Source organism: Sus scrofa, chromosome 15 (genome assembly GCF_000003025.6).
Source record: "Sus scrofa isolate TJ Tabasco breed Duroc chromosome 15, Sscrofa11.1, whole genome shotgun sequence".
In the NCBI taxonomy this organism is placed as follows: domain Eukaryota; kingdom Metazoa; phylum Chordata; class Mammalia; order Artiodactyla; family Suidae; genus Sus; species Sus scrofa.
Window position 1 is genome coordinate 95376178 of NC_010457.5, and position 18944 is coordinate 95395121.

Sequence of the window (18944 nt, forward strand, 5' to 3'; positions counted from 1 at the left end):
TCATGGTTCCTAGTTGGATTCGTTAACCACTGCGCCACGACGGGAACTCCAAGGAGAATTAATTTAAAGTCATTAGACACCAAAAGAGTATAAAGGGTCTGTACTTCATGTTCTTTCTTTGTAAACTAACTTGTCTGCTCCTTGCCATAGATCACTTTTAATTATTAACTGGTGGAGAATAAGTATACAATGTACTTTCTTAGCAGGGCAATATGTCTATACACCACTATTGGTTCTCACATATTTTACGTAGAATATATATTTATTTCATAAGTTACTTTAGGCCTGGAAATATCCAAAACTATATCAACCATTTATTCACGTTAATATCACTCTTGCACTCTCAAGAAGGGAGCTCTTACCTTGTCTCTGCTCTAATGTTCTGATTGTGTACCTTTATAGCTAGGAAGTCAAATCCCATGTAACCATCTGAGAATGATTAGTGGTGGCTTTGAGCCTCTATGAGGTTTGGAACTTTTTTTCTTTTTTTTTTCAGTACGTATTCGTGGCATATGGAAGTTCCCAGGCTAGGGGTTGAATCAGAGCTGCAGCTGTGGCCTACACCACAGCCATGGCAATGTAGGATCTGAGCCACGTCTGTGACCTACACCACAGCTCATGGCAACACTGGATCCTTAACCCATTGATCGAGGCCAGAGATCAAACATGCATCCTCATGGATATTAGTCGGGTTTGTAACCTGATGAGCCACAATGGCAACTCCAAGGTTTGGAATATTTAATGTGAAGAATGAACAAATATAGAATGTGTGAGCCTCATATTAGGACAAGATAGGCTAATGTTGTAGTTACCCAATTAATCTGAAATCCCAGCAGCTTAACACATAAAAGGTTTAATTCTTGCTCATACTACCTACCCATTACAGGTGGGGAGGTCATACTACTCAAGGACCAGGACAATGGAGTTTCTGTCATCTAGTGACTGTAGTAGCTCCTTGGTCACTGCAGCAGGGAAGAAGACATAGGACAATCTCAGATGAGCTTTTCTCATCTGAGTACCTTGGCCCAGAAAGAACACCTGTGTCTTCTGCTCACATTTTATTGGCCACAGCTACTACATGGTCTTCCTAACTTTAAAGGAGCAGAAAACTTTGGGGAACAGGTGGAATGAGTAGTTAAAACTGTCTCTCCCTTAAACCTAACTGTGTGTTTCTGACAGAGGCTGACATCATCCAAAATCAACTAAGTGATGTTATTTGCTAACGTCAATTTTTCTATTCCTTTGACATGAATATTTGTGAAAAGAATGTAAAGAACAACATATTTTATACATAAACAGGTTTTTATACATAATTACTGTATATATAATAGCTTATCATTTTCCACAACAGGTATCAAGAAGGAAAAAGATGATTTTGAAAGAAAAAATATTATCAATCCCTGATTTTTTACCACTAATTTCAATTCATAACAGTTACCTCTGGTCTTTGAAATTAGGGGTAGTTTTTTTTTTATTTTGTACAGCTGATTTTTTTTTTTTGGTCTCTTTAGGGGTGCACTCACAGCATATGGAAGTTCCCAGGCTAGGGGTTGAATCAGAGCTGTAGCTGCTGGCCCACACCACAGCCACAGCAACACCAGATCCAAGCCACATCTGCAACCTACACCACATCTCACAGCAATGCCAGATCCTTAACCCACTGAATGAGGCAAGGGATCGAACCCGTGTCCTCATGGATACCAGTTGGGTTTGTTACTGCTGAGCCACGACAGGAACTCCTATATCTGAATTTTTGAAGAGCTTTTCTGGAATCTCACTGGTTAAGAAAATAGAATTAATTGCATTTGTGACTATTCTTTATAGGTACTTGATGAGTGGCCTTCCATAAGGCAATTCAGGGGACCTGGGCTCCTCCTTCCTGGGACTAACATCTTCCAGGGTTTTGGAGTTCTTTGCAGCTTTCCTCCACATCAGACAAACATAGAAAGAGAACACTAGAGACCATCACGAACCAGGCTTGGAAACATCATATAGCATTTCCACCCTTATTCTGTTGGTTGGAACTCATCATCTCACTTCCCCTCAAGGGATCCTGGGAAATGTAGTCCAGCTGTGTGCACAGGAGGAAAGGAAATAGGTTTGGTAACTGTCTCTATCGCAAATGTCCCTAAGGTGACTTAAATAAACAAGTAAACAAAAGAGAAGAAAAACTGAGGAATCTGTCCAAAGTTGGATATGTCTGAGGAAAAGAATAGTATTTCTACTGCCTTGTTCTAATGTCTTTCATTTAGTCTTATATATTACTTCTCCACAAGTTCTTCCTTTTATTTTCTTTTAAAATCAGATTTTAAGAATATCTCGCTTTATTGAGAGAATACAGAAATGAACTTGAAGCCACTCAGCTGGTTGGAATTTAAACTAACTTTACCGAAGGGAAATTTGTCTATATGAATAAAAAATCTTAAACAGTATAGCCAACAATTCTACTTCCAGAATTTTATACCAGGGAAATAAATGGGTAATATAAACAGATGCATGTACAAGAATATTTATCATAGTATTGCTAATAATGGGGAAACATATTTCTCAATGAAAATATCCAACAATTGAAGGTAAATTCATAATGCTACATCTAATAAAATATCATGTGGTCATGAATGATGCTACAGATGTCTATTCAATAATGTCAAACAATGCTACCTATAATTAAGTAAAAATATCAGTTGTTAAATCTCTATGTCTAGAATATTGCTCTTTTTAAAAAAGATTATATATACATAATATATGTCAAATTAAAATCAAAATTAGAATATCCTAGACAGGTTTGTAAACTGATATTTTATATATTTTTTTTTTGCTTATCTGTGTTTTCTAATTTTTCTATATAAATGAGTGATATTTTTGTTAAAAAGAAATTTATTTTTTATTTTACAGCAGAAAAATGAAAAGCATGTATTATTTAAAAAAACCAAACCAAACCACAGAGTTCTAATCCATAAGCATCTCAAAGGAAAAAAACAAAAACAAAATATCACCTGGTTGCCCACTCTGGCTCTTCCAGATGGTCCCCTTGCCTGAGCACCTGATGGAGTCCTAGCCATCATGGTGGGGGTGGGGGAGCCAAGTTCCTCGTAGGCCCTTGTCTCAGTACCAGGCTTAAGCAAACTGTGGAATCCATATATAGCTGCTGCTCTTCATTCCTCACCTCCCTCATTCTGACAATGGTCTGCTTTCTTTTCTCTGAGTAGGAAACCTACAGAGGCAGCTGGCTTGTGATATTTTGTGTAGGCATGTGAGTTATATGTAAATCACATGCAAAGACACTAAAAATCGTTTCTCAGATGCCCCAAGTCAAGAATATTTGTCTCAAGTCTGTGTTATACCTAAAAGAGAACACGTATTTCTGATATTTCTCTTACTTAACTCCTTCTAGAATAAGACTAAGTCAAGCTGCTGTCAGAAGAGGTTTCAGCTTTTTAGGTTCACTATTCATTTTAGAGTTATCCATGCATGCATGCTTACAAAAGTTAAATTATTTTCAAAGAAAGGATCATTTTCCTACCACAATTGAATTCAAAGTAAATGAAGAGCCAGAACATGATAATTTTTTCCAAGAATCAACATTCTTTATAGTTAAAATAATGTAATATGGATTTCTAACAGCCCAATGCTGAAAACATTTTAAATTGCTTTCAGCATTAATAGTGATTTTGTGAACTGTAGACTTCACTCAGCAAAATCATACCTATCACACACACATCCCAAACTTTATTAATATATATTAAAATCATAGCAGTTATATTCATTTAAAAATTAATTCAAAGTAGTGTACTTTTTAAAAAGGTAACATCTACTCTCAAAAATCAAATCCAAACTTGCCTTTCTATTAAAGAACAATTTTTATTCAGTGTACTCTCCTCAGAAAATTATGAAACTCAGAAAAAAAACAGAACACACCAAGATGTCACTTTTTTTACTCAATTATATTATAATCACCCTATACCAGGCTAGGCTGTTTTTTGGTTTTTGGAAGCAGTTTCAAAAGAGGAAATACTGATAATTGTATGTATCTCATTCTGATTTTATTGATTAGCCGGAAGTTAAGAATTCTCCTTCCTAACAGAGAAAGCTAAGATGTTAACTTTCATAAATCATTCAGGGTTTTAATAGGAAGTAGAAGAAAATTGGTCCCTGAGCAGTGAGGAAATAAAGTGCCAGTGCTAAAGTGAAAAGGCCTGGGAAACAGACCAGCGGCAGGAAACTCTGCCTCCTTCATGATTTCCTGGAAGGCTTTAGCTTAGTATTTGCCATAAGAAACTCTCTTACTAAGGTATAGCTTTTGCTGCTACAAAGGACACCAGGACCAACATAAAAGGCTTGTTCTTGAGGAGGCCTTGTTCTTGTGTCTCAAAGTTACTGCTCCTTTGGGGGATCTTGTCTGTCTCCCCATCATTGGCTACTCCCTTTGAGCACCAGCTGTCAATGCTGATCATTTGCTCCTGACTCACCATTCCCAGCACTTCATTTCCTCAGCTGGACCATCATTAAAAAGCCCTTGGTCAATCTGGGACATCCCTCCTCAGCCATGATCCTCAGCTGACTGCCAGTGAACATGGCACTTTTCCACTGCTAAACTCAGACAACATGTAAGGAGGGTGGGCAGAAAGAAAACAGAGAAAGCAGCTTACTGATTTCACCTGAGAACTACAGTGGAATAGTGTTGGGACTAGTGGAAGGGACTAGAGCAATTGCAAATGTAACTAAGGGTATAGCTTGTTCTCTGATAACCAGAGGTAAGATAGTAAGAAATAGGAGTAAAATTTGGCAACTCAAGTTTATTATTTTGAATCTCTTTGACAAATAAGCTGCATGATTTCTTAGGCTACCCACTCACCCTCCCACTAGCCCATATCAGCCATCTTCTAACCCCCTTCCTTCCATATAACTCTTAGCCTCCAACACTTACCTTTTTGCTTACTACCTTGATTCTCTCATGTACTAATCAGTGAACTCATTTACATGTTCTTGAACTTCTTCACGGTTACATCATACATCACAGTCTTTCTGTATGTGTAGGCATTTTTTCTTTCACCCCTAGAACATCATTTTCTTTAGGTGAACAGGTTCTTTGGTTGACCTATGTGGCTATATTATTACTTGTTATGTGTGTGTACCTCTACTGAGTGGATGGTTGAATCCTGATAATGGTTTAAATCAAGTATCTTTATACACAAGTGCAAATTACATGTCTGTAGGCATGTACATGCCAAGAGGTATAAACTGTTGTATATGTCTGGGTATCTGTGGTTAGGTACCTGGGTTGTGCTTATGTATGTATAAGTCTGCATCTGTATTCATCTCTATGTTTGTCTTAAGGCCCAGCAAATAACTTCTTATGAAGTATGACCATCTGACTTCAAATCTTTCTATCTAGCAGTGCTATCCTCTTGGTTTTTTTTTAATTTTTATTTTTATTGTGGTAAAATAGATGTAACATAAAATTTATCATTTTGGCCAATTTTAAGTGCACAATTCAGTGGCATTAATTACATTCACAATATTGAGCAAACAGTCACTACTATCTATTCCCCAAATTTTTCGTCACCCAAAAAGAAACTCTGTAACCATTAAGTAATCATTCCCTGTTCCCCTTCTCACAATCCCTGGTACCTTCCAATCTATTTTCTATGAATTTGCATATTCTAGATACTTCATATAAGTGGAATCATATAATTGTCCTTTTGTGTCTAGCTTATTTCACTTAGCATAATGTTCAAGGATCATCCTTGTTGAAATATATATCAGAACTTTATTCCTTTATATGGCTGAATAATATTACATTTGTGTATATATCATATTTTATTTCTCCATTTATTTGTTAAGGACAGTTAGCATTGTTTCTGCCTTTTAGCTATTGTGAATAATGCTGAAATTAATATTTGCATATGAGTATCTGTTCAAATCTCTGTTTTTAATTCTTTTGGGTATATGTGTTGAATTACTGAGTTATATAGTAATTTTATGTTTAGCTTTTTGAAGAACCACCAAACTGTTTCCACAGTGGCTGCACCATTTTATATTATCATCAGCAATGGGTGAAGTTTCTAACTCCTCCACATCCTTGCCAACGTTTGCTATTTTCTTTTTTTAATTGCCATGCTAATGTGTTAGAAATGGTATCTCGTTGTGATTTTGACTTGCATTTCTCTAATGATCAGTGATGTGGAGCATATTTTCATGTGCCTACTGGCCATCATTACATCTTCTTTGGAGAAATGTCTATTAAAGTCTGCTGCTCAGTTTTTAATAGGTTGTTTGTTTTGTTGTTGTTGAGCTGGAGAAACTTATACGTTCCAGATAGATGATTTGCAAATATATTAACACAGTCTGTAGGTTGGCTTCTCACTTTCTTGATAATGTCCTTTGAGGCACAAAATTTTTTAATTTTGGTGAAATCCAATTTATTTTTTTTCTTTTGTTGCTCATGCTTTCGGTGTCACATCTAAGAATCTATTGACCAATCCAAGGTCATAAAGATTTTCCACTTTGTTTTCTTCCAAGACACTTATGATTTTAGCTTATATTTAGGTCACCAAATTTGAGTTAATTTTTGTATAGTATGTGAGGTGGGGGGGGTCTAACTTCATTCTTTGACATGTGGAAATCCAGTTGTCTCAGAACTATTTGTTGAAGATACTGCTCTTTTCCCATTAAATGGACTTGACACCCTTGTCAAATATTGGCCACAGATTATGGGTTTATTTCTGAACACTGAATTCTATTCTATTGATCTGTATGTTTATCTTTATGCCAGAATCATACTGTTTTGATTATTGTAGCTTGTAGTAAGTTTTGAAATCAGGAAATGTGGGTCCTCTGACTTAGTTTTTCTTTTTAAGATTGTTTTGGCTATTCAGGGCCCTTGAAATTCTACATGAAATTGATTGGCTTTTCCAGTTCTGTAAAAAGGGCTATTGGAATTTTGGTAGAGATTGTGTTGAATCTATAGATTGCTTTGGTTATGACTGCCATCTTAACAATGTCATCTTGCTACCCATGAACATGGGATGGGTTTCCATTCAATTAGGTCTTTAATTTCTTTCAGCAATGTTTTACAGTTTTCAGTATACAAGTGTTTCACCTCCTTAGTTAAATTTATTCCTAGGTATTTTATTTACCCTCTCCTTTTAAATGACTTAAAATTCTCCCCCATTGTAATTACTAGACTATAACACGTTCGCAGTGCATAGAATGGTGCTGAACACATAGGGGACATGAACAAATGCTAACTGAAAGTAAGAATCTCTAAAATCATAGGATCTTAGAAATTTGGGGAAACGCTCATACCAATTCTCCTCTTTTGAGAAAATGATGTTGAGAGAGGATAGGTATATTGTTCCAAAGAGCAGTTAGCTAGTGGTAGAACCAGAAGTTCACATTTCCTAAGAATTTCTGTGGATCAAAATGTAATCATTTTATGCCAAGATTCTGTCTGCTGAAGTAAATAAATGAGTGTGTTTACAAACTTGGATGCTTGTCTTTGGGTACGGAGATTTTTTTCAATGTCTGTTTTCTTACACTTTTAAATGAATCTCAGGGATTCATTTAGGATTCAAGTGAATCTTACTTAGGGTTACAAAAAGGATTGGGATACTTACAAAAGTAGCTTGGCTTTAAGACCAAAGGGGACATATTTCAGCAGTTGGATAATTCAAATGGCTAATCTGGAGGTATGTATCTATGAGGGCACCACATATGGAAGTCTTGTGTGTATGTATGTTAGGTGAGAGGGTTGAGTGTCATTTTGGAAATGAATTTAACTCATTAGCTTTTTCTTCCCTGAGAACAGATGACCCACCACTAGCTTTACCTCCTAAAAAACTTGTTTAATTATAGAATTACTTCTATTTAGAGAAAGAGTAGAGAAGAGTGAAAAAAAATGTCCTTGTTTACAAACTGGGACATTCCTTAATGTGTTTTTGTTTGTTTGTTTTTTAAAGAATTGCTTGGAGTTCCCATTGTGTCTCAGTAGAAACAAACCCGACCCGTATCCATGAGGATACAGGTTCAATCCCTGGCTCACTCAGTGCGTTAAGGATCCAGCATTGCCACAAGCTGCAGTGTAGGTCACAGACGTGGCTGTGGTTGTGGTGTAGGCTGGCAGCTCTAGCTCCAATTCAACCCCTAGCCTGTAAATTTCCATACGCTGCAGGTGTGGCCCTGAAAAGGAAAAAAAAAAAATGCTTATTATTATTATTTTTTTTTTGCTCTCTCCTGAGTTAAGGGTCAATCAGCCTGGGAAAGTATTTAGTATTGCTTTATTTTGGCTCTTTTTCATAGCTGGTCAGTCCCTCTGTCATTCTCTTACTTCTCCTGATATAACCAGGACCTCCAGAAGATGGTCAGTGATCATCAGTCTAGGAATTGAGTATCTGAATCAATGCTGGGAGATTAGAATTCTCTGACTCTGAAATTTGGCAGCTATACAGGAGAATTGCTGGTTGCTCACTTAGTATCTCTCTCTCTTTCCTTACTGATAGCTCCTCAGTTTTGTTGTGGGCAATAAGGTGCTTAGGAAAAACAAAAACAAAGCAAAACCAAAAAATGGGGGAAAAACACCATACAGTTTTCATTCTCCTTTGCAGCAAGGGGTTGTCATTAAGCTGGCTCTGGACAAGGCATAAGAAAATATTTTTCCATGGGGCTTTCAGGAAAGATCTTTAACATGGAATTAATAGCTGACAAATACCTTTTGCCCTTTGCACTCTACCCTTCTTCCCAGCTGAATTCTGGATGTAACGCTGGAGGTGGAGCAGCCCTCCTATAACTATGACAACCATAGGGAAAAGGTTAAGATGTCACAGAGATATCAACACTGACATCACTGTGCTGCTGAACCAAAGCCCACCACTGCCTACCTCTTGTTTCACAAGAGAAATTTCCAATCAGTTTAAACCACTGTTTTCTGGGTCTCTTAACCAGCAGCCCCATTTAATTCTTAACTGATACAGGAGTTTAATAAGCTCAATGAGATAATTTGAGTCAATGGACTAACATGTATCTTGTTGGCAAATTAGACGGACTTACAGTAAACATTACAGAGGAATTCTAGGTAGCCATGATAATGGTGGTGGCATAAATCTAAATCTCCCAACAAACTACCCTCCTCCGTAAAACAAACAAAAATAAACAAACAAAACACTCCACAGAGACTATCCGAATTTCAATAACTAAGCAGAAATACATTAAATCCCAGAAAGCTGCGCCCCACATTGCTGATGAAACCTTGCAGGAAATAAACTCAATTTGGGGGGGGGAAACAAAAAACATGAAGAGTACAGGAAAGGAATGCTGGTGGTGGACTTAGAATTGATTTAAAACTACAAGAAAGAGGAGTTCCCTGGTAGCTCAGCTGGTTAAGGATCTATGTTGTCACTGCTGTGGCTCAGGTCGCTGCTGTGGTGCAGTTTTGATCCCTGGCTTAGGAACTTCTGCATATCACAGCCAAAAAAAAAAAAAAAAAAAAAAAAAAAAGATATAAAAAAGTAAAACTTCCAGAAAGATAAAATGTGCATCTGAGTAGAGTACTTACTACATGGAAGGCACTTAACCATGTATGCAGGGTATGAGGAGGCAGTCTTGGAAAGATAAAATTTCTGAGTGAAAAGGGTTCAAAGGAAAGTAGATGGATCCTTTGGAAATTGTGCAGGGTGGGGGAAAAACTGGGGGGGGGGACATAGGAACATGAAAAACCCTCTCTCCCTCCAAAACAGAAGCAAACCCAATCCCTATCTCTATTATTATTATTGTTGTTGTTATTTTGGTAAGCAAAAAACCATACACACAAACGTCTACTAAGAAAAAAGAAATCATGATTTGCTACACTGACAGAAGAGGGCGCTCTTGATCTAGGAATCTTGCAACCCCCATCTTCCAGCCCTGTCCATGGAAATACAAATCAGTCTCCATCTAAGCAAAATTATTAAAATAGGAAAGAATCCAAACAATTCAACTGATAAAAATTCCTCCCCCCAGTAACGGCAAAGAAGTTCCCATCTGTAATACAACTCTTTATTCAGTTTATATAACCCTTCATAAAACTATTCAGTTTTATACATCCTCAAATAAACTTTGGGAAATAATGAAAAACACCTTGAATGATGAATTCAAAAACTAAGTACAGAAATGGACAAAAAACTAGGAATAAATAAAGATGAGAGTTGACTGAACTTAGGAAAGAAATAAACATTATACTATGTTACCTGTAAGATTTTAGATACTATATACTTAGACATTTTAAATACATACATACATATTATGACATCCTTCAAGGTACAGTCAAATGATTTCTTCACCATGTAGCTTTTTATAATTCCTCCTAATTGGATCTGACCTTTGAGGCATCTACTTATTATCATTATCATCACCATTTTTGGCAATTGATTGATTGAGGACAGGAGACTGAGATTCAGGGAGCTAAGTGGCCAACAAGAAAGCCTTCCTTTTCTTCTCCTCTTTTATTCCTAATGTTTCAAAAGACAACAGATGACTCTTCTCTGAATCCAATCTTTAGCACCCTCCAGATGCTATATATGACCTCCCCTCTCAGCAGGATCTCTCTGATAGTCACCCTCCCCTCTTCCTCTAACGTGTTTCCCAAACATAAACTCTGCCTAATTCACTCTCATTCTAAAATGGAAATAAACCAAATCACCTTCCCTTGATTCTGTCATCTCTGATTTCCCTCTTATTAAAATTCTGAAAGTACATTATACTAGCTATCCTCTCTTCCTACTCATTCCTAAAACTCATGCTGTTTCTCCCTCCATTCTTTCTGAAAATTGCTTGTTCAGAAACTGTTGGCTACCATTTTTAGACACCCTTATCCTTTGTCTTCTTGAATCCATAATCTTTTTCCTCCAGTCAGTTCCACAGCTACTCATTCTCTTGTTCTGGCTAATTTTCTTTTCTCTTCAATGCAGGCATTTCACCAAAGTTCTCCACTACCTTCCTTCTCTGTGCTCATAGCTGCAAACTGCAAATATACATCTTCAGGCCCATCTGTTTCTTGGGTGCCTCTGTAGACATCATCCCTGGGTTTCAGGAAGCCTCTGGAGGTCAACTGAATTCCATACCCTCCTTTCAATTCTGTACCTTCTCCTAATCTCCAACCCAGACTCAAATGGTCTTTGATACCATCTTTTCCTTTATCTTCTGTCCAAAATCATTCATAAATTCAACTCAAAACAACTATTGAATACTTAGTGTGTGCAGGCACTGGTCATGGAACTGGGGATAGGAGATTAACAAAACCTACTCTCTACACTTACACTTACAGACTCAGTGAAAAGTCTTGTCCAATCACTACATGCAACATTCCTTCCATCCCACTGTTAGCCTTTTCATTTTCCATTGTCACCCTCTGAGATCATCATCATTACCTCTCCTAGACTTTATGAGATTTCTCTGAAGTCAGCCTAGTCAAAAGGAGTTGATCTCTACTCTCCTTGCACATTTTGTAGCTTAACAATTTGTTCCTGTTTCTGTTTCCCTCTACCTGTGATACCCTCCTCTCGTCTCCCCATGCTATCCTATACTTTATCTGTCCTTTAAGGCCCATATCTTTGATGTTTTCACTGACTCCTTAGGATAGGAGTATATCTTCTTTCTCTGAATTCATGCAGACTTGCTCGCTGCACCTATGCTTTCCTGTTGAAGCTGGTTGCTCCACAAGTCATGATTAGAATGTAGAAACAAGTTTAATGTGAAATTGAATAAGTTTAATAGGAAAGTGGCTAGGTGATCAACTTAAAGAGAGATTATTATATTATCAGCTAATTTGTGCATCTTTCTTTCCTTGGAGATTTGATAAAGTACTGAAGAAACTGAACATGCTAGAGTTACTAAATTTTATTGGTGCTTTGAAGGGAATAATACAAGTCTCATGAGTTCTCTATACCTCAGCTTCATTATCTGGAAATAGAAAGTTGAGCGTAAAGTTCTTGCTCTGAGGCAATAGAATCAGCAGCATCTCTGCAGCACCAGGATGAAGGTTCAATCTCTGGCTCGGCACAGTGGGTTAAAGGATGCATGTTACCACAGCTATGGCATAGTCAACTCAGATCTGATCCCTAGCCCAGGAACTCTATATGCTTTGTGGCACCGCCACCCCCCCCAAAAGAAGTTGTGCTAAATGATCTTTAGTTTCTGAAGATTCTAATTTTCTAGATCTAATACTCTATAATTAAGGTTTCTGGGGGAACTGATGGGGTGATTTCATCTATCAATAGATTAGTCCAATACCCATTTCCAGCCTCTCTCCTTTCCTTTCCTTCTCTATAGAAGTTGGGAGAACTAGGTATCTTCTTTACCAGCTTTCCTTACAGCCAATGGGATATAAACAGAATTTTATTGAAGGGAATTCTGGAAAGCCATTTGCTTTCCAGATGAAAGAGAAAGGCACAGTTGACATCACTCTGTGGTAATCAGACTTATCAGGTGGCAGAATATGGGCAGAACCATGATGAGGTTACTAATCAAAGGGAGTACTTTGAAATCCTGGGTAGGCTTGACATAATCAGGTGAGCCTTTCAAATGAGACAATTTCCTGTGGCCTCTTAAAGGAAAGCAAATAGCCATATTGTGAACTGCCTGGGAGCAGCCTCTAGAAGCTAAAGACGTCCACACTAGGAAATGAATCCTACCAAAACCCAATAAGCTTGAAAGAGGACCCTAAGCCTCAGATGACATGCAGTCCCAGCTGATCCCTAGATCGCAGCCTGATGATTTCTTGAGCAGAGAACTCAGTTAACAAGTGACTAGATTCCTGAACCATAGAAGGTATGAGTTAAATTTGTGTTAAGTTGCTATGTTTAGGGCAATTTCTTATGCAGCAATAGAAGACTAATATAATTCCTTTCCACTTAATCTCAAAAGCTGGGCACTTAAACCATCTCGTGATTATAAAATAAAGGCCAAGTGAATCACAGCACCCCTGACCCTGACCTCTTGCACCTCTAAACCATAGTCAGCAGCTGCTTTTCTCCTTTTTTTAATACTAGAAAAAGAAATGTCTATTCGTGCAAGCCAATATAAATTAGCAAGCTTCTCTTTTACTTGTAGTTGAAATCATTTCCAACTGATAAAGCTGACTTCCAAAACCAGCATGAGCAAATTCTTATTTATTCATTGGCAAACATTTATAAAGAATCTATAATGTTCTAGATAGGGAAAAAAAACCCACCAGATATAAAAAAATCTTTGCCTTCTATAACCTCACAGCCTAGTATAAGGAGATCAGTGTTGGGGAATGAGGGGAAGGGGGAAGGTAGAGAAGTCAAGATACAATTAAAACACAGAGCGGTTAGGCCATGACAGGTATAAACTGAAAGTCTTAAGGAAGCTCAAAGAAAGGACATCTAGTACAGACTTTAGGGCTGCCCAAGGAGGGAGGGCTGGATCCAGAGGTTTAAGATGAGGAGCAGAATTATGAGGGATAAGTCTGAGTCACTCAGAAGCAGTAAAGGAGGGGAGTCCTGGCACAGATAGTGGAGGTCAACCAGTCAAATAATTGACAACCACCAAAATAATGAATGTGAGGCTGGATTTGGAATGCACCAGATGCTATAGGGGAACAAAGATCTAGAGTACTTGGTACCTGCCCCAGGTGCTTATAATCATCCTGCATCACCCCCACCTCCTCAATAGAACAGAATGAGTTCTCTCCCATGAGATGGAGGGAAATGTAAATTCCACCTGCCACTCCGTCCTGTGGCTTGTTCCTTGGATTAGTGCCTTTGGCAGCTGCCTCAGATATAAGCACATCCAGAGAGTGGCTTACCCATGGGAGAATCTAGGTCAAGGTCCTTCAGGATTGTGCTGTGCAAGAAAAGAGAAATGGATTTGACAGAGAAGCAAGTCCTTCGTCTTTTAAAGTAGAATTTTGGTGTCTGAAGGCTCTATTGAAGGCGCTATTGTCATTTCTCCTCCCAACTTAAGGTTCTTACAGCATAGGATTTTACTTGGAAATTAGAAAGCTCTTGTAAATCTCCTTTAAATAAGTAAAGGAACAAATATATTGAAATAATAAGATGTGAATTCTGAAATAGAGTGTAGAGAAAAACATTGGAGGTTTTTCCTCCAAGGTTCCAAAGGACTAAGGCAGATGCTATTAAAGGAAGTTGACAGAAACAACAAAACAAATCTTATTGCATCCATAGACCAGTTTTATAATTTTTTAGGAGCAGAAAGTGTTTTGAATGCTAAAAAAGAAGAGGTAACTTAGAAACAGGAATTACATGTTCTTATTTCAGAGGACATCCTACTTAGCCTCTCCTGGTTTTCCTAGGAAGCTGGGAAAACTTCCCTTGTGGTAGCAGGTGAGGCACCTGCCTCAGACCTAGGAGGGTTTTTTTTCCATATATATATATATATATATATATATATATGTATGTATGTATTTCTGCCTTTTCTAGGGCTGCTCCTTCGGCACATGGAGGTTCCCAGGCTAGGGGTCTAATTGGAGCTGTAGCTGCTGGCCTACGCCACAGCCACAGAAACACCAGATCCTGCAGCCTACACCACAGCTCATGGCAACGTCAGTTCCTTAACCTACAGAGCAAGGCCAGGGATCTAACCTGCAACCTCATGGTTCCTAGTCGGATTCGTTAACTACTGAGCCATGATAGGAACTCTTCTAATTTTTAAAACGTCATATTTTTTTTGAGGATTAACATATAATACAGTAAAATTTGCCTCTTTCTTTTCTTTTTTTTTTTTTTTTTTTTTTTGTCTTTTTGCCTTTTCTAGGGCTGCTCCCGCGGCATATGGAAGTTCCCAGGCCAGGGGTCTAATTGGAGCTGTAGCCGCCGGCCTATGCCAGAGCCACAGCAAAGCGGGATCCGAGCCGCGTCTGCAACCTACATCACAACTCACGGCAACGCCGGATCGTTAACCCACTGAGCAAGGGCAGGGATCAAACCTGCAGCCTCATGGTTCCTAGTCGTATTTGTTAACCACTGCGCCACTACGGGAACTCCAAATTTGCCTTTTTCAATGTGCAGTTTGATGAGATTTGACCAATATGTACAAGATTGTGACTATACCATGAGGAAGACATAGGACACTTCTATCACTCCTCCCCTTTGTGTCAACACCCCTGCCTCCGGGAAACTACTGATAATTTCTATCCCTATAGTTTTGCCTCTTCCGAATGTCATATAAATAGAATTATACACTAAATAGCCTTGCATGTCTGATTTCTTGTAATTAATATAACACAGTGCCAGTTTTTAAAAGGTTTAATGTTGTGTGTGCCAAGGTCATCTTTCCTTATGATCCAAAGCTAAGCGGGTGAGCATCAGTGTTCACGCTTGTCTTAACAAATTTACAGGAGTATGAATGTAGACCCTAAATCAAACCTGCTGAATACCAAGCAGTTTCTCTCTGCAGTCTATTCTGATATTGTTGGTTCCAGCTACACTTGTACAGGGCAAACAGTAATAGTGGTATAGTGGAGTTCCGTTGTGGTTCAGTGGTTAATGAATCTGGCTAGTAACCATGAGGTTGTGGGTTCCATCCCTGCCCTTGCTTAGTGGGTTAAGGATCCGGCGTTGCCGTAAGCTGTGGTGTAGGTTGCAGACATGGCTCAGATCCCGCTTTGCTGTGGCTCTGGCGTAGGCCGGTGGTTAGAGCTCTAATTAGACCCCTAGCCTGGGAACCTCCATATGCCACAGGAGAGGCCCTAGAAAAGGCAGAAAGACCAAAAGAAAAAATAATAATAATAATAATAAAAAAATAGTGGTATAGTGAATTTATATATGACTATCTACCGATTAGCATTTAGAAATGTACAATTGCATTTTAATCAATCAAGAGCATTTAAGGATTTATGCTACTGCGCTCAAGGACCTTGCAAAGATAAGTTTAAAAATAGCATATACTTAAATCACAGATTTTATTGCTAAAAGTGGTTTTAGGGATCATCTAGTCATAGCATCATAGAACTTTACAGTTGGTAATGAGCTTCAAGATTATTCAGATCTGCCCATTATCTTGGATTTGAATTTCTTCCACGGGTGACAAACTCCAAGAGCAGATGAGTAATATAAATGTATGAAGCTAGTCAGGAGAGAGTGCGGGGCCTGAGGAAAACTGGAGAGAGCATATTAGTACCCATGATCATTCAAATTCAATTTAAAGAACAGACACTGTGTAAAACCAATTAACTACATATCCCTAGGCTTTATTCAGTCATTGGGTCATCATATCACAATGTCTTCTACAATAGCCTTCCCAAATTTTTAGCTAGTATAGTAGATACTCCTGAGACCCTGACCCATTGGCTTTCATTCCTATCAGATCTGTATATGTCAGTCTGGTTTTCAATGGCCAGCATAGCATTTATTTGCTATAGGATTTCTTGAACCCTGAGCAACTGCTTAGCTTCCCTCCCCAGGCAGGCAGGAAGCAAGCAGAGGTTGAACCCTCCTGGAATAGCTTTCAGTCTCTGAGGATGGAAATTTGTGTGTACCCTGAGCTTACTGGGGGAGGGGATAATTAAGGTGAATATTTTACACTGGCCCCCAGAATTCCCACGTGAAATCAGAGTTCCTTTTACCACAGTAGAATCTTGTGTGACAGTATATCCTTTATATCTGGCATCCTTTCCCTGTCTTCCCCATTTCCTACCAGTTTTTCCTGATAAGCTATTTGTATGTGGATCTTCATCTCAGAGTCTGTTTCTGGGAGAAGATTCCAAGTTAATGTAGCCAGTAAATGCTTGAATAACTCCAGAGATGAGGGACTTACAGCATTCCTAAACCCTTGAGAATGTTTTGAGATATCTCTGATGCATAGGAATATCTTCCCCTTACTGAGGTGAAAGTGTCTTTCTATGACTGGCATCTAGAGGTTTGTGCTATGGGACTGAAACTGACAGCACTAATGGCTTGAACTTAGCCAGAACACAGATTGCGACTTAAACCCATGTGCTGGGACTCGAACCCAGCCTGAACCCAGATTGGGACTTAAATCCACGGTTTTAAATTAGAATCATTCACTCTGTGTCTGGACTCACTGAGGTTCAGGTTCTTCATGTCTCTATGCAGAAGGAATTCAGCGAGAGACAAAGTGATAGGCAAGAAATAGATTTATTAGGATGGGACGCTTGTGAGAGATGCAAGAGGGCAGGCAAGGAAGCTCTGCCCCGAGGATTGGTGGGCTTCAGTTTTATCTTCCAAGTGGAGGTTGGGAAAGCTGTCTCTTCCTTTCTGGAAGTAGCAGTTCCTCCTTCACAGGAGGTATATATTCAAATCAGCAGAAGGGTGGTCCTCAAACTCTTGCCCCTGGTCTGAATCCGAATGCAGGACTAATCCCATCCTTTACCCAATGACCTGAGATGATTCTCGCACTTCCACTAGTCAAGCAAACCTGTCTTGTTCTGATGGCTTTTTTGAGCAATTTATTTACTTACAGTGATCTCCCAATGTCCCCTAAGTTTACCTCATTATCTGTGGTCCTTTACTGGGACATCCACAACCACCTGTGCCTACACCATCCCTATCAGGACCATATACTGTTGTGTGAACTTGTCTAGAAATCTTCCTCTTTAGAAAGAATCATTCAACTCAATTCTTAATTGCTTAATTGTTCTTGAATATATCCTACATTTCTCTCACCTTATCTATGAAGAAAAATATCAATGAGTACACAAAGCCAGTAATGAGACTCTGGAATGGAAAACAGGAGAAGGGAACCCCTCCAGAAATCTGCGTGTTTGAGGAGAATACTAAATTTTCCCTTTTATGTGAGATGGAAACTAGAGCCATTTTTAGTTAAATGTTAAAAGGGTCAATTCAAGGGACATGAGAGCATGTTTACAGATAATAATACATTTAATGTGTAATAAATTATACATTACATGTATACATTAAGTTTCTCACTTGGCAAAGGATCATGAAAAATGTCTATGTCTTCATTTTCAGCCTGATAATTTTCAGGCTTCGATGTTTCCTAGTCAAGTATTTAATGTTTGTTCTCACACGTACTATCTTCCAGGGTGTCACACACTTTGTAAGGGTGCTGGTATGACAGTAAATTCTCAGTTTCCTTCTAAAAGGCAAATTTTGAGCCTGTTTAAGAGGAAAGAAAGGTTCAGAATTGTCTGAGCAGTGTCCTGCTTATCCTTTCCCATCTGAAGGGAAAGCAGAGTTTCAGGAGAGCCAAGCGTGACAATACTGTGACAAGTAGATTTCAGAGCCCTTATGAATACCCTTTCTGACATTATATTAGAAATAAAGTACTTGTTGGAGAATTAAATGCACTAGTTTCTAAATTTTGAGAGTACTTTGAGGATATCTGTGGCAATTTTTACAACCTATTCCTGGGACATAATGAAAGGACTGATTATTTGCTAATACGTCTTTTCTTTTACAAAACTATTCCTGACTATGCATTCTGAATACTTATGAATAGTTTTCTTTTAAATGTTTTTTTAAAGAGATAAACAAGTGATTATTGAATTCAAGCCTACACCTATTCCTCCCACTTCTCCATCTGATATAATTACAGTAAGTCTGGGTTGTGCATATCTGAACATCTTCTGGTTTTGATTGTCAAGCAATCAAACAGCATTTCTCGTCCCCACTCAGACCCATAATTTAGAAGCTTCTCTGCAGTGACACTTGGTGCCGTTTAATTATAATGCTATTCAATCCAGAAAGCTATTTAAAGGACAATGGAATTTGTGCAGTTGCAGTCCTTTCCCTTGAAAAAGATGCATAAGTATGTATGTGTAGCTGATCCAAAACTGAAACTTGATAACTTGTGTGGGGCATGGCTTTGAATAGCAATGCTTTTTTTCTTTGAAGGAAAAAAAAGGACTGATATTTTGACATATTTTAAAGTGTCCAGCACAGTTATACCATTTTAAAACTTTTCCACTACAACATTAGAAGCAAGCATGTACAATTTCACAATCATCT

At 38.3% G+C, this 18944-nt stretch overlaps 1 protein-coding gene across 3 annotated transcripts in view; it reads right to left on the reverse strand.

The window, feature by feature from the left end:
* The window catches only part of NEMP2 (nuclear envelope integral membrane protein 2), a 402284-nt gene that overhangs the window by 265047 nt on the left and 118293 nt on the right, over positions 1-18944 (reverse strand). The gene's annotated exons all lie outside the window — the stretch shown is intronic.